The 15,642-nt window shown below is 42.1% G+C and overlaps 1 protein-coding gene across 1 annotated transcript in view; it reads right to left on the reverse strand.

Annotated features, from left to right (window-relative positions):
- The window catches only part of carhsp1 (calcium regulated heat stable protein 1), a 32,331-nt gene extending 17,026 nt beyond the window's left edge, over positions 1 to 15,305 (reverse strand). The window contains exon 1 of the mRNA XM_080043657.1: positions 15,167 to 15,305. The gene's annotated coding sequence lies outside the window, so the exon portion shown is untranslated. The remainder of the gene's footprint in view (positions 1 to 15,166) is intronic.
- Between the last annotated feature and the right edge of the window lie 337 nt (positions 15,306 to 15,642).

Below are 15,642 nucleotides of genomic sequence, written 5' to 3' on the forward strand. Positions count from 1 at the left end.
CCGACCTTTTCTTGTTCCAAGGACCGGCATATTAATGTAAAAACAATTCAGGGACCAGTAGCCAATTTAAATTACTACATTTTGACATTCACATGGCACCTTTGTCTGTTGTGAGAAGAGGTCTAGTATGCGAATGTAGGAAAAGTGCAATAAGTGACTGAAAAGGGACATTTACACACACACAGACTTAGGGGATGGGTAGCCTACCAAAACCCGGTGCTAAGTAGTGCTGAGCACGGGGCAACATTTTGAAAGACCGTAATATTGATAAGCTCAGATGTTATCAGTACTGCATAACGATACTTAACGCTTTTGTTTATGACGGATTTTTGCTATTGATCCTGGCACACAATCATGGCAGACCTGTGTCTGTGCAGGGCTGTCTGTCACTCCCTCACACACTCACTGAGACGGTGATAGATGCAGGACAGCATCCACCTCAAGAAGGCTAATGCTAGCGCTATGTTAAGCTAGCGGGAGCCCACACTGTTAATTAAATTATACAAACATATGACACAGGAGTGTTGTGACCCTAAGTTGTGACTGGCTGTCTTTCTGGGAGCGTACCATGGACCTATTATAAAGTTGAGCGTAGCCTACACTACTCGTTTCATTCTCTGCGCATGTCATCTCATTAGCATCTGTACTTTGGCCACGGCACACCTCTCCCAAGTGTGCCGTGGCCAAGGGGCTGTTCCGTGCTGGAATACGGATGGCGTGGTCACACTAGCCAAACGTTCTAGACTTTAGTATGCAAATGAGCACGGGGCCGCGGCCCTAGTGTGAGTGGCCCCTAAGCCCCTTGGCCACGGCACACCTGGGAGAGGTGTGCCGTGGCCAAAGTACAGATGCTAATGAGATGACACGCCCACAAGCAAGCGCACAGGCGGAGTTCCTGACGTGAATTTATTAAGGATGCATATAGTCCTTTAACGCCCGCTGCCTTACTAGTCGGCACCAGAATTGCCCACCACTTGGACTTGTAGCTACATAAAATGTGTGAGAATTAACGTGTGTGTAGGCCTAGGTGTGGGCTAATAAAAGAGGGAGAGAGCTAAATAGGTGAGCGCAGAAAGCAAAGCAAAAAGGTTTTCGTGTTTACTCACGTTCGTCAGATGATTTTTTTCTTTTTCCTCCCGTCAGCTGTCATAATACTGCCTTTACGCATGGCGGTGAAGACGAACACAAAACAACACACAACGGGACTCCGCGGCCCGGTGATAAGGAAACAGTAGCCTACACTAAGGTTTAACAAGAAACTTTATAAAGACACTTAAAAAAACGATCTCTGCCCATACAAAAAGTTCGGACTTGGATTTGATGGAGCGATCGATGTGTATAAAACCATCCGGTACGTATGGTCTGATGACGGGCCGTTATATTAATAATAACCAAAAATTTGTTTTCCGTTGCCTAGATACAGAGGGTGTCTCACATTACCCGATGTCTCACATTTCCCCGTTCTCCCCTACTACATTACACCAATAAAAAAAGCTATGAAATATAGCCCACTATAGATAAGCCCACTTTGTAAAAATGCATCTGTGTTAGATGAGTAAATAGCAATGCACAGATCAATATTACCACTACATTGTATTGTAAACAGGATGGTGTATGTGGAGAAGGGCCACACTGCAATAAGGGGAGAGAGGAAGGGGAGATACGGCCCCGTCATCTGTTACTCAATTGTGCACTTGTTGCAGTGGCATCTGAACAACAACAATGACCCATGTTCCCATCAGGCACTGGGCACAGCTGACAGGTCAAAGATGACAAAGGCTCCCCTCTTCTCCTCTGTTATGCCTGTGCCAAAACTGATACACGATGCTAATGTTCCCAACTGGACCTTCAATGGGCAGATAAGCACCATTCAGCCAAATACTGAAGAGTTAAAACACAAACTTTAAAAAAAAAAACTTGCTTTCCTGAATTTCACAGTGTCCTAACTAACCCTTCCATAGGGCTTTCTAATTCCGAACCGGCCGGCGTGTTCACACGTCAAATCAAATTGGTTCGGAACCTGCAAAGTTGGTTCTCAGCTGTAACCAAAAGATAGCGACTTCATCAACTGGCATGTCTTTAGCTGTGAAGATGAGAAAAGGAAGGAGTGAGACGATACTCAAGGCAGCAGGAAAGAAAAGACTTGCAGTGTTTTGCCGAGGAAACCAATTGCTTTGTGGAAATTTGGCCATTAACCAGGACAAGAAGGAGCGAGAACATGACATAGGGGGATCAAACGTTTGGTTCCGATTAAACTCACCACAAAGCACTAGGGGTGTAACGATCCATCGATTGATTTGCGAACGATCCAACTGAATCGATACAACGTCCAAACATCGATACAAATCGATGTTGTATATGCTTTTATTTTGACAATGTCCTTGCCCGGATGTTGGTGACACCATTTCCGCCCGACCGCAGCAGGCTTTTCACGCTTGTTATGATTATCAAAGTTCATTTCGGACACTGAAACCATCGGTAACAGACCTGTCGGTGTTTGCACCATGGGCAGAGGATCATATATCCCCGCTGACAGAGCAGTCGAGCCGGCGCTTACCGGGGCAGCGCGCCGCTCGACAGGCTCGCGGGGTTAGCAGCTGAGCTAGCGGGGCATTCGGCTGTTATCCCCGCGGGCTGTCCAGCACAGCGCTGCCCGGCTCACAGTGTAAAGTTCCAAGAATGCGCGGCTCGGCTGTTCTCTCAGCGGTGAGAAGCTCCTGCGCTCCCTGGGGCGGTCACCCTCTCCCCGGGGTGAATTTACAATCCACCGCAGCCTCAGCTAAAGAGGATAGCTCTATTAGGCTAATGAGCTAAGCTAGCGAGGAATCCACCAATTCAGTCCTGTGCCCTGAAACCCTACACGGCCCAAAACTACTCAAATGTCACTCCAAGCATTGTTTACTGCCACTACACCTTAAGATATGAATAATAGTAAGAGATTGAAATATATTAATCTTATGAAAGATATTAATCTTATGAATGATATTAAGCTTATGAAAGATATTAATCTTTCAATCAAATAATTCAAGCTAATATTTTTTAGCTGTATTTTACATATATAGAGGTATTTTATAAGGAAGTCCCCTTGACATTAAATAAAATGTCATCAAAAAGAGGGAAATAGCCGAGGTAGCAGCTTAAATTTGTTGTTTATCCTGTTAATTTCAAGATCTTTAGTGTTCAGAATGCATACAATGGATTAAAATTATACAAACAATTAAGAAGGCTATTCTATTATCAACATGTATTGTTAGATAACGAGATAGGCCATCTTGTGTTAAATGGGCATATAATATCGTCTCATATCGATCGCAGGCCCCTGAATCGAAATCGAAATCGTATCGCAGCAGATTTTAGATATCGGCAAATATCATATCGTTGTCTAATGAATCGATTTAATATCGTATCGTGATGAAAGCAGCGATGTACACCCCTACAAAGCACCAAGGGATTCATGCTGCAGGCCAGATGACCACTACCCTGACACTGGCAAATGTTAAATAACTTTCAGATGGACCTTGCGTCTAGGGAAAAAAAACCTTTGGGAAATAGATCACAAGCAGTCAGAGCAATGGTTTCCACTGGAGATTCAACATGGCAGACGGAGCAGAGTAGAGTTTGGCCAACATATGAAAACATGATAAATAATAATGAGTGTTAGGAAAGCAAAACCAATACAGCAACCCTCTAGTTGACATACACAGTTTGTGTCCACCCCGAGGAGGTCTTTAAAATTTTTATAGATAAATAATCTTTCCTGTCTGGTTTTCCATTTGTTCCCATTTTGAACAAGGGAGCAGATGTAAGTTCCCAGGATGATGGTTTTATCAAGGGAGGGAAAGTGAGAACACGTTGGGCAAATTGACAGACACCGAAAGAGAGACCACAGACCAGAGAGAGACAGACAGGCAGAGAGGAGGGGAGAGCTGGAGAAACATGGATGAAAGGTAGAGAGAAGAAAAGAATAGATAAGGTAATTGCTCTCTGGGGGAGATTTTACAGAAAAAACATTGGCTGGGGCACGTGTTGCTTCAGGTACTGATGGGACATTTCTTTATATTTACTTGGAAAATATATTCTTGCATGCAGGTTGTCTGTCTTCAAACGCTGTACCGGCTGTAGACAGAACACAGCGAAACAAACAATCGACACCCGATCTTGTGTGTGTCCTATAACCAGTCTCTACCGGTAAACCCTCCCTCCCTCCTCGAGCCAATTCCATTTCACTACAGACACACACACAGTGTAATATGACACCTCTAATGGTTGTAAACCTCAGAGTGGAGAGTGAGGAAGTGTTCACACTTGTCAAGAGTGGCAGGGAAACTTCTGAGGCTAAAAACAAAAGTGGCAACAGTAACTCTGGTAATCTGCCAAAGACCTGGTGGTGATATTAAACTTCACAGTTTTAGGGTTTGAATGCAGACAATGTATGAGGAACTAATCTTTTACAAATTATAGTTAAAAAAAGTTCAGGTAACAAAGTAATATACCAAGAATGTGCACTGTCTTGGATCACACCATATTATCAAAACACTGACTCAGGGATCCTCTGTCTGGATCTTCTCCAAGTTCTCTAAAGGCCAGGACACACCAGTCCGACTTGTTTCTACTTGTTCCGACTACGCAAAAAATGGGGTCGGCCGTTTCAGGAAGCTCCAGGCTTCCCGTCGCGGCCAGAGAACACACCAAACTGACTGCTGACTTTCCGTACGCTCTGTTGCATGCGCGGGACGTAATGTCTCCATAACAGCAGGCGGCGCTAATCTGTATTGTGGCCCGAAAAAATACGAAAGCCGGAAATGATGGGACAGCTCTCTAGAGCATAAACATAGATATAAATACGTATTTATATTTATGGACCATAAGAGCACAATTTTTAGCAGAGAGTGTCGAGCATGGTGTCGAGCAGTCAACAAGGGTTGATGCATGTGAGTACTCTCAAAACGAAACGAACAAACACATTAAAACGATGGCTAGCTGTTGTTAGCTGTTTGTGCTACCCGCCTCACTTCCGGGCTTCACTGATTCGCTAGCCCTCCACCAATCAAATTGCTCCAAATGAAAGACGGTCGGCTGCCGATTGAACATGTTCAATCGGCTCAAAACAAGCCCGACGACCTCTACGTCGGCCGACGTCACGGCACACACCAAACAGATTCGTCTCCCGACCCCCTATCGACTCAACGACGGCGATTTTCGGGCTGGTGTGTCCTGGCCTTAAGACTTACAGTAGATTGTACTTTCTGCCACAACAACAAACTGCTTAGAGAATCACTCATAGGGGAAATATGTAGGGCGACCTAAATAGAAGACGGACATTCCCCCCACTATTTTACTGTAAGTTTTGTTGTGTGGCTCTTGAGGAAATACGCCCCCTGCCCTTTAACACGCTGAAAGACACACACAAGAGCTGCTCTTTGTTGTAAGTATACACACGTCTTTCAAAAGTACTGTGACTTTCCTTTTGTTACAGAATCAGGTTCTGTTGGTGCTATTATTTTCTGTCTGTCACTGTCTCTATGTGAACTGCATTCTTATGCAAATGAACACCAGAGCTATAGCTGGTGATTGAGGGATATAATAGAAAAGCCAGTGTGTGCATTCCATGTGAAACATTTTTTTTTTTTTTTTTTTTTTTTAAGGGTGGAGCAGGAACTCCTAGGAAAAAAACATTACTTCAACCTGTGCATCATTAACCACATTAGAAACTATATGCAAAGTCCAACTAGAACAAAGCTATAATGTCTACCTTTATTTTCAGTTCAATTGTGTTGCCAGGGGACATCAGTAGCATATCTTATATATATTTTGGTAAAAAGTAGTGTGCTCTCTCTCTCTCACACCACAGACTCTGTTCTGTCACTGCATAATCAGTCCACATGCTGCTGGGAGAACTGAAGAAAAATAAACTGCATGTTGCGACATCATCACAAATCACTGATACATTTGACTGGTAAAAAGAATATATGGTAAAAATCAAACCTAAAAAGGAGAGGTTTGGTTGGTTACTGACCAGCTGCATACCGAGTTGCTACTGAAGCGGGTTATCAATTCACAGGCAAAGATGGAGGATTATCACTTTAGTTGACATTACCGGTTTAGCAAAGACCACAAGTGTCGGGGAAAATCTATATCAGTTAAACCTTGTGGGAATAAATGAAACTGAAACTCCTCAACATTTACACATTTAATGAAAGTAGATAAAACAAACAGAAATCAGAGTATTTTCGATTAAGCTGAAAAGGGTAAACCCTGTCTGCCCATTGAGTGAGGGTAGTAGGAATGACAACGTTCTTGGTTTGCAGACAATCTTTATACAGTACAGTGTGCTTTCGTCTATCAACTGTAGTGTCACTAAAGATGTTATCAGTTCTACAAAGGAGAAATGCTAAACAAAGGATCTGCTCCTAAACCAACTGTCCTGAGGTCATTTGAAAAATACAGTTTGGTGTCCCTTAAGATATAAATTCATTAGATTAATATCTCTTTCATCTAACAACAACCCCCTTATTACCCCATTGTAAATGGCAGCTGGCTGAGAGAACAACAATTAGATCTCAAACATGCTCAGTGTGAACAATACAGGCAAGAAACAGGACAAGAGTAATAAAACACCAAGGGAAAATAATTTTCCCGTCACAACAAGCTTAACCTTGGAGTGACGTGGAGATAAGACTGGGAGCGTACCATGAACCTATTATAAAGTTGAGCGTAGCCTACACTACTTGTTTCATCCTTTACCGAAAGTTCGCATTATTACATACGGTTTAGCGATGTCAAAATAAGGAGTCCCGATTTCAGAGAAATTAAGATTATTTAATTTTTTTTAACGGTTAACCAGTTAACCATGGACATCCCTAACACACACAGTTCAAAGAGGTCTTTTCATGTCATATCTTTCTGCTACATCTCCAGCATACATCTTGTAAATTGCCATTAGCTATTTTAATTTGAAGAGATACGATTTTGGTAATTTACAATTCCTTTCCCTACCTGTTCACTTGTTTATGCTCATACTTCTTTTCCAATTCAGTAGCTCTCTGTTTACAACCCCCTCCCCCCACCCGTCATTATCATTTCTTAATGGCCTACAGCCAGCACTCACAGGGGAGCACTGCAGCAGATCATATTGAACAACATGCAAGGGCTTCCCAACAAGCTCCATCTCCCGACTCCTTGACTGTAAAAGGTATGGCCATAAAAACAAACACACGCGCAGACACACACACGCACGAGGCCGGGTGTAGATTGTGCAGCCTTTGAACTTGATACCAAGCCCTCACCTGGATATCTGCAGCGTCATGTGTAGTAGGCTGGGTTAAATAATGTCATATAGTACAGGAGCATCCAGCAATCAGTTCCATTCACTTGGGTTCACGGAACACAAAAGAAGGAAATGCACTTACTACGCCGGATGCCATGATGGATCCTGCAGGGCGCCATGTTTTAAGACGAAGAGATTATTCAAACACAGCTGCTCTTTGCCATCTAAACAGAGTTAGAAATGTTTGTACACCAACATGTGTTGGTGTTATTGTTGTTGCCTTCGAGAAGTGAATGAGGGTGAATAATGCTGCTGCACTGGGAAACAAGAAGGCTTACACACTACAAGGCTGCTGGAGTAAAATATCAACTGAAATGGAAAATATCTGTGCAGCCTTAAGATTTAAAAAGCAGCAGTGATATGATCCTTTTAGCTAACGTGGTCCTGTCAGTGACTGCAGTTAGCAGTCCCCTCCCTCGTCCCCACCACATGAACACACAGCCGTCTTGGTCAGATAGTGCCACGATGGAGAGCAGCGAGTCATCGTTCACGGGCACAAAGACCCGCCTCTTTATAGCGCTCTGTCTCCTGATTGGATAAAAACGAGCCGGATACTCAACATTTTTACCTGGCAATTACTGCAAAGCTGAATGACTGGGAGACCTGTGTTATGAATGCATACTGTTTAAGTGATTGCTGTATGAATATAGAGTGATATAACACTAGGGGTGGGTAAAAATATCGATTCTCCGATGCATCGCGATTCTCTCTCGAACGATTCCGAATCGATTCATAAAAGTTAATAATCGATAATTTTCAACTAGTATTTAATATTAGTATTTCCTGCGCCACTGCGCATGCACACCACACAAGTGTGAGTTGTTAAAAGTGGTGACAAAAGGGCAGAGAGCAGCAAACCCGTATGACCTGCACTGGCTTTGTGTCTGTTTACGTTTTTGTATGAGAGCTGAATTCCAATACAGCACTTTTTTTTCACTTTTGTACACCGTATACTGGTAGTGTGCTAATGTTTTATTTGTTACCAGAAATGAAGGCACCTGGTTCTTATGTGTTATTATTGTAAGATGTCATGTGAGAAAGAAAGAAATACTGTACATGATTTAAATACATTACATTTAATACAGCACTGTCAATTTAGTATTGTGCTGATGTTATGTTACAATTTCCAAGAGGAGAGAGTATACCATGGCTGTTTGTTCATAAGGCATGAAATTAAAGAAATAATTATTTAAAAATTATTTTACTCTTTCTTGTGTATTTCTACTTGATACTGAATTGATATCGAAGCATTTCAAGCAATATCAAATCGATATCGAATCGTGACCTAATGAATCGAAATCGAATCATGAGATTCTTGACAATACCCAGCCCTATTTAACACTCATATTAACTAAACAATACTACTTACTTCGCATTTAACTGAGTTTTGTACCAGAGGCCTCTGATCAAGCTCAGACACGCAGGACTATACTGTAAAGCACTGTTATGGTTATTATGTGAGGAAGATAACAGAAGAAGTTTGTTGTAGCTCAGACCTGTAAAAGTGTTGATTTCCCATCTGTGTGCATATCTGAGAATGGAGGGCACGTCGACCTATCCGGGGAGGCCACACATCCTGACTGAAACTGTGTCACAATAGCCTGCCAGTATAACCTTCTTCAAAAAATCTGACTCTTTTTTTTTCAAATCACACACAGACCAACATATAAACTCACAAACATCCCATTGCCCGCCATATCAGCTGCTTACCCCCGTTTGTTTGTTTGAAGTCTGAACCAGAACTAGACAAACATGGGCTTTCCTTCCACCTCCATTTCCTGTGCGAATCGATGAGTGTACACACACGTCACATAATGAGCTGCTGATGGATAGGCCTAATTAACAACATCCTGCAGCCCACAGAAACTCATCTCCCAGCATTTAATTTACTCAAAATGAGAGGTGTGTGTTGAGAGAAAACCTTTCAAGTCTGTGAATGAAAGCGTCTGTTTTTGCTGACAGCACCAAGCTTCGACTCAGACTTGTGTGAAGAAGAGGCAGCCTAAATTTGATGACACACACACACACACCACAACACAACACAACACAACACACCCTTTCTGCCTGCTGTTGGCATGGTGTCCCTTTTCTTGCTTGTTTAGTGCCCACCTCCAAAGTAAATGGACTCGCCAGGAAAACCACAATCCGTAATGGAAAGAATATAGAGGATTGAAATCAGTGGCCCTGAACGCCACTTAGCCTATAACTTGGACAGACAGACAGACAGGCAGGCAGACATAATTATTACATTGTCTGTCAGACAGACAGACCATAGTGACAACCTCGAGAGCAACCTCGCTTTCTACTTTTACCAAGGGCCGGATCTAGGCATAGGCATTCTAGGCACGTGCCTAGGGCCCATTTCCACTAGGGGGCCCAGTAAGAGGGAATTACATTTAATTTTTTTCATTTTTTTTAGTATATGTGTTTGATATTAACATCATATTATGCAAAAGTAAGTTATCATACAAAAAAATTAATACAATGTTTTGAGAATAAAACTACGGCTAAATTAACTGTGTCCATGTGAGCTGTTTAGTACTTTTTTCTTGAATAATTTTTGGAGGCAGACTAACCAAAAAGCAGAAAGTACAGGTATAAAAAAAAAAATCAGTTTTGGGAATTTTTTTAATAATCCCTTATCCCGAAGCTCCTTCTCTCTTTGTAGTCTTTGTTTATTTTTCATGAGCCAGTCATTAATTTATTTTTTAAATACTATTTTTCGGGTTCTTCAAAGATGAGGGGCATACAGGTCCTTCTCATATAATTAGCATATTGTGATAAAGTTGATTATTTTCCATAATGTAATGATAATAATTGAACTTTCATATATTTTAGATTCATTGCACACCAACTGAAATATTTCAGGTCTTTTGTTGTTTTAATACCGATGATTTTGGCATACAGCTCATGAAAACCCCAAATTCCTATCTCAAAAAATTAGCATACCATGAAAAGGTACTCTAAACGAGCTCTTAACCTAATCATCTGAATCAACTAATTAACTCTAAACACCTGCAAAAGATTCCTGAGGCTTTTAAAAACTCCCAGCCTGGTTCATTACTCAAAACCGCAATCATGGGTAAGACTGCCGACCTGACTGCTGTCCAGGAGGCCATCATTGACACCCTCAAGCAAGAGGGTAAGACACAGAAAGAAATTTCTGAGCGAATAGGCTGTTTCCAGAGTGCTGTATCAAGGCACCTCAGTGGGAAGTCTGTGGGAAGGAAAAAGTGTGGCAGAAAACGCTGCACAACCAGAAGAGGTGACCGGACCCTGAGGAGGATTGTGGAGAAGGGCCGATTCCAGACCTTGGGGGACCTGCGGAAGCAGTGGACTGAGTCTGGAGTAGAAACATCCAGAGCCACCGTGCACAGGCGTGTGCAGGAAATGGGCTACAGGTGCCACATTCCCCAGGTCAAGCCACTTTTGAACCAGAAACAGCGGCAGAAGCGCCTGACCTGGGCTACAGAGAAGCAGCACTGGACTGTTGCCCAGTGGTCCAAAGTACTTTTTTCGGATGAAAGCAAATTTTGAATGTCATTCGGAAATCAAGTTGCCAGGGTCTGGAGGAAGACTGGGGAGAAGGAAATGCCAAAATGCCTGAAGTCCAGTGTCAAGTACCCACAGTCAGTGATGGTCTGGGGTGCCATGTCAGCTGCTGGTGTTGGTCCACTGTGTTTTATCAAAGGCAGGGTCAATGCAGCTAGCTATCAGGAGATTTTGGAGCACTTCATGCTTCCATCTGCTGAAAAGCTTTATGGAGATGAAGATTTCAGACCTGGCACCTGCTCACAGTGCCAAAACCACTGGTAAATGGTTTACTGACCATGGTATTACTGTGCTCAATTGGCCTGCCAACTCTCCTGACCTGAACCCCATAGAGAATCTGTGGGATATTGTGAAGAGGAAGTTGAGAGACACCAGACCCAACACTGTGGATGAGCTTAAGGCCGCTATCGAAGCATCCTGGGCCTCCATAACACCTCAGCAGTGCCACAGGCTGATTGCCTCCATGCCACGCCGCATTGAAGCAGTCATTTCTGCGAAAGGATTCCCGACCAAGTATTGAGTGCATAACTGAACATAATTTGAAGGTTGACTTTTTTGTATTAAAAACACTTTTCTTTTATTGGTCGGATGAAATATGCTAATTTTTTGAGATAGGAATTTGGGGTTTTCATGAGCTGTATGCCAAAATCATCAGTATTAAAACAAAAAAGACCTGAAATATTTCAGTTGGTGTGCAATGAATCTAAAATATATGAAAGTTCAATTATTATCATTACATTATGGAAAATAATCAACTTTATCACAATATGCTAATTATATGAGAAGGACCTGTATATTGAGCCAGTATATATATATATTGAGCCAGTGTGTATATATATATATATATATATATATATATATATATTAGGGGTGTAACGGTACACTAAAGTCACGGTTCGGTACGTACCTCGGTTTTGAAGTCACGGTACGGTACAGTACGGTACGGTTCATAGTTAAGGGAGAATGAACAGCTTTAGCTGTCAGTAACTAGCTGACAGTATGTAACATACAAATGAAATGCATAACAAATATAAAAATACTGCTGCAATTCTCCAATAAATACAATACTTATTAAATACTAGTGTAGGTGCAGTAACTAAAATTGCAATGAAAAAAATATACAGTAGGCTATTAATGGGCCTTTTTGACTTTAAAAAAAGAAAATATTGATGCAGCTCTCTTAACCCATTGATGACTATTGCAATCTAGGATGCATGTCCTTAATGCCTGAGGGTTTTCTGAAAAAATAGTACGAATTGTCAAGTCTACCAAAACCTTAATATCTAAGCCTGCGTAGCACATAGAAACATGAAATAAAATACATTTAAAAGTTAAGGTTCACAGGTTTTATTTAAACATGCTCCCTTAGCGCTTACAGACCAACACATTTTTCTAAAAATCGTCAAAATTAGATGGGGGAGAAAATAAATAAATAATATAAAATATTTAAAAATAATGTGCTAAATGAGGTTATAATCCTGCTTCCTTTTAGCATGGATAGTAGTGACTGAGTGTGCAGTGGAGGGATAAAGATAGACAGATATAGGAAGGAGAAGATCGCTTTATTTTATCATTTAGTTCAGTTATCACTGGCACCATAAATCCGACTTCCCAGTAGGCCACAACTCAAACGCAGACTGACTCCTGCTGTCGGGAGCCGATCAGCTGGTCCAAACGGCTGTATACCACGGAGATGAAAACGAAACTGAAACTTAACTATCGCCTGGCTGGGCTGAATTTGAGTTGGAGCAGCAAAATATAGCCTAAATTCATAAATATTGTTAATAAATAGATGCAATGTGTTGTGTGATTTTCGTCAGTAGCCTATAGTAGACCTAGATGCTGCGCTCCGAACGCCACAAACTGTTCTGTAATACACTATCGCCCCGTATTTTTTTTATTATTATTTATTTATTTGTTTTTAATTTTTTTGATTAGCGTGAAACCACACAACTTTTGGGTGGTCAAGTGGTCTTAAAAAATCAACAAAACCCACCTCACCAGTGACGGTGCACTCTATGTTGTGCACGCCATGAAAATTAGATAAAGTAACAATACTGCGTTACACAGCATCAGGCAGGAGATACAATGTGGCATCATTTTTTCTTCACAGTAACGGTGATAGTAACACCTGGATGTTGCCTTCTAAAATGCGCATGCATGTTCGACGTGTTGCCGCATAGGCGATCGCAGTGAAACAATGCCCCTTCTGCCGACATTGTTCCAAACGTCTATCACTGTTTTCATAATTCACCTGGAATCTTAAATTATCTCTCAAACGGGATTTGAATAACAGGGGGACGCCTCCAAGCTCCGGTTTCCTGTTGACTTTCGTCATGCAGTTCGCTCTCTGTTCGATAGCACTGTAGACTATAACATCTTTATTTGCACTACTGATAGACTGTAAACGAGGGGGGAACGCTGCTACAACTGCTAGTAGGGATGCAAACGGAACACTAGAGCGGAGATCTGTTTATCTCTTGCTCTGACCGCAGCTGGGAGGGACTGCTGCGTGAAAACTCGGCCGCCTGTCAGTGCTCTGGGACGGGGGGAGTGGCCGCGGAGTCACCCGCTGCTCATTTAGAAGTTAAGAGCGATACATGCTTTAGCGACAGCCAGGGTCTCCAAAAGTCACCAATAACACCAGAAGAAGCGGCTAGATTGGTCGCTTTTTTTGAAAAAAGAGTCGCCAGAGGGGTCTGAAAAGTCGCTAAATATAGCGACAAAGTTGCTAAGTTAGCAACACTGCCTGACCCTCATGCTCACCATGGAGATAAGAGACTCTCATTCGCTGGCTGCTACTGCGCACGTGCGAGCCGAGCCGGAGGCTAAATGGTCCGGGGGGAACTCCGACGACAAGTTTTAAGTTCCACACAGCAAAACAAGCCTGTACATTCGCCATATAACGCTATGTACGCCACGAACGGACCGCGGTCCACCTCTGTAACACCAAATACGTGCCTGTACCGTCACGGTACGGTACAAATACATGTACCGTTACACCCCTAATATATATATATATATATATATATATATATATATAAAAACACTATTTTTTTACTAGAAATTCCAGGCGACCCACAGGTTGAGAACCGCTGGTCTATAGCCTATTTCAGCCTCGTCTGTGAAAAAAAGATAGCTGGACAACAGAGTTCTTCTGCTTCATTCCTCTCACTGCATTTAAATGCATTCATTATATTACAGAGAAATATGTCCCATAAAAGAAAAAAAAGCACCAAGGCCATCCCAGAGGACCCTGCATTATATATTTTTTTATATCAATATTTTTATGGAAAATCCATCTGTCTTTCTACACTAGCTTTTAATTCTAATTCATTCGAGCCAGTATCTCCAAATTATTTGTTCACACAAAATTCCTCAGATTTAGCCTCTTAATTTCCCTCTCAAAGTGCACCAGATTCATGCATTTCACAAAGGTAAAAAAATCTCCCGGTTATTATTTTAGCCGTCACAGTTTTTCTGTGCTGCGGCTACACCGGCGATGTCTCACTGAATTTCGCAGTTACCCACCACAGAGTTCCACGCCAGGTGAATCGCTGCTTCGCTCGCGCAAGGCTTTTGTATTTAGGTCAGTCTTGGACGAGCGTTTTAACTTTATTCTGAATAAAGCATTGCACTGCACTGTTTTTCATCCAGTTTGAAAAATTGCTCCCACACTGGACTCTGCACGCACTTTACAGAACTGCTTCTGCAGTGAGCTCACGAACAGACATGAACGCGTACACGGTTACGTTTCTCTTTACTCCCGTTTACAAACGCGCAACTCTTAAACAAATATTTCGTCAGTAGTTCGTCAATATTTGGTAACTGAACATGATTTAATTCGTCATTTCAGTGGCCGAACTTTCGGTGAATCCCTAAAATATATTTATCTATGCTTTCAACTATTGTTAGGCTACAATATAACAATTTGCATATAGACAGTGAACCAAAGCCTGAAAGGTGTATGAAAATACCCAAATAAATAAATGAGCATAATAATCGTGTGGCAGTTCAAATCTAGCTATGTAGTTTTTTCACCAAATCATAAAGTAGGCTATCCGTTTGGAGGGGGCCCGAACAAATGCGGTATGCCTAGTGTAATCTTTCCACTTAATCCGGGCCTGATTTTACCACTTAACATCTGTAGACCTATCAACATTACACACACACACACACACACCTTATTGTGCAGCCAATGTAACTTTACAGCTATGGTAAGGTTAGAATAATGCACCGCCACCTAGCTACGTACGACGGCGGGAAATGTTTGAGTTCATCGCTCACCTTGTTCTGCAACTTCACGACTGAAGGATGTTCTAGAGCCGAAGAAAACGTGTCCGAATGGGCAACAATGAAAACTTTCAGTGGAGTGGAGTTCAGTTCAGTTCAGTGCGCTTTGTTTGTTTCCCTCCCGCTGCATTAGCCTGGCTCCGCCCGCCTACCTACTTCCGCTCAAATTTAATTTTCCCTTCTGTAGTAGTCACGAGGGAGGGGACTGCTCACAGCAGATTTAGATTTCACTCTTTTTTCTTGTGTCTGTGGTTACATCATGAACTCTCCTATGAATGACTTTGTAATGTGATGCTGACGAAAACACACTGCAGCCGTGCAATGTGTAAGAAGTGGAATTTCTCATCACCACCACAGGCCACTGATTGATTCCTTCTGTAACACAACCAATGAGCGAAAAAAACCAGAAAGCATGCGGCAGGAGTAGAGCATATCAGACTGCTGTTGAATGACAGAGAGGTCAGTTTGTT

This window comes from Ammodytes marinus (genome assembly GCF_949987685.1).
Source record: "Ammodytes marinus genome assembly, chromosome: 16".
NCBI lineage: Eukaryota > Metazoa > Chordata > Actinopteri > Uranoscopiformes > Ammodytidae > Ammodytes > Ammodytes marinus.